Source organism: Vulpes lagopus, chromosome 2, assembly GCF_018345385.1.
Source record: "Vulpes lagopus strain Blue_001 chromosome 2, ASM1834538v1, whole genome shotgun sequence".
Classification (NCBI taxonomy): Eukaryota; Metazoa; Chordata; class Mammalia; order Carnivora; family Canidae; genus Vulpes; species Vulpes lagopus.
Window position 1 is genome coordinate 138,664,007 of NC_054825.1, and position 1,551 is coordinate 138,665,557.

At 42.2% G+C, this 1,551-nt stretch overlaps 1 pseudogene; it reads left to right on the forward strand.

Annotated features, from left to right (window-relative positions):
* The first annotated feature begins 436 nt into the window (after window positions 1-436).
* LOC121485876 lies at window positions 437-554 on the forward strand (annotated as a pseudogene).
* The last annotated feature ends 997 nt before the right edge of the window (window positions 555-1,551 follow it).

Genomic DNA, 1,551 nt, shown 5'->3' on the forward strand with positions numbered 1-1,551 from the left:
GGTACATCTTTCAAAAACATGTTTTACTGCAGTATATAATTCAGAAAATTGCACGAATGTTAACTTTAATAGTGCTTTAATTTTTTAACGCTAATAGAACTGGTAAAGTGTAATTTGTGCTTAGTAGAATGTACACATTTTAAATGTACAGTTCAAGGTTTTTTTTTTTTAAGATTTTATTTACTTATTCATGAGAGACAGAGAGAGAGGCAGAGACAGCAGGCTCCATGCAGGGAGCCCGACGTAGGACTTAATCCCGGGTCTCCAGGATCACACCCTGGGCTGCAGGCGACGCTAAACCGCTGCGCCACCGGGGCTACCCCTACAGTTCAAGGTTTTTGACAAGGGTATATACACTTGAGTAGCCATTATCCATGTCAAGATACGGATTATGTCGAATACTCCAGAAGGTTCTTGTTTTTGTTTTTAAGATTTCAGCTTTGTGCAGTGGCAGTATCGTAGCCAATGAGGTTTATCTGAGGCGCAATAATTGCTCATTGTTTTTAAGATTTAGTTCACTTATTCATGAAAGATGCAGAGAGGGGCAGAGACATAGGCAGAGGGAGAAGCAGGCTCCTCGCGGGGAGCCCGATGGGAGACTTGATCCCAGGACCCCAGGATCGAGACCTGAGCCAAAGGCAGACACTCAACCACTGAGCCACCCAGGTGCTCCCTCCAGAAGGTTCTTGTGTTGACCATGGTGCTCCAATAAAGACTGTGGACACCAGTGCTTGGGTGAGCTTCCCTGGTTGCTGGTAAAGACTATTGAGAAAAGTAGAGGAGGAAGGTGATAGGGAATTCTGGCAGCGCAATGAGGAGGTTTGTGTAACAGCTTTAAAGAGGATACTCAGGACATGCCTCTCTGGTAAGATGGTCTCAGTGCCTGAAGGGGGTCTTGTAACAATTACAATTACATACAGCAGTGCTATATTTTCAGCCATAAAGCATTTGGGAACCTGCACCTGTGAGATATCTTACCGTCTTGACATTAGTGGGTGTGTGGGAATCCCAAGTAACTTACATTAAACAGTCTTATCCTTTTACATTGTAATAGGATAACTAAAACATTTTCTAAAGAACAGATAACAGTTCTTACGGGAAACTTTGCTGTCTCTTCTATATTAATATTTAATGAATGGAAAAATGCATTTGTAGGCTCTACTGAGGTTCTCAGAAACAGAGATTCATTTACTCATTCAATATTTTGCCTAATATATGTCTTCAGTAAACATTCATTGAGCACCTACTGTGTTCCATGTTTTGAACTAAGCACTGAGTGAGACACAAACCAGAAACTCCAAGATCTCACAGTTAAGGGTGGTGGAGGCATAACTCAAAAATGGTGGTGGGCAAGAGGAGGAAAGTAGGAAGGAGCTAGCAGAGAAGAGCACAGGGCTAATAAAGTAGCTGTAAATGGTGATAAAACATGAGAAGGGCTATAATGGTGCAGTGTACAAAGTCTTATTGGGGCTCAATGGAAGAAGAAAGAATTCTCTAAGGGAGCTGAACTAGGTTTCACACACAGCAGACAGTTTCCCTTCTTATTAGTTC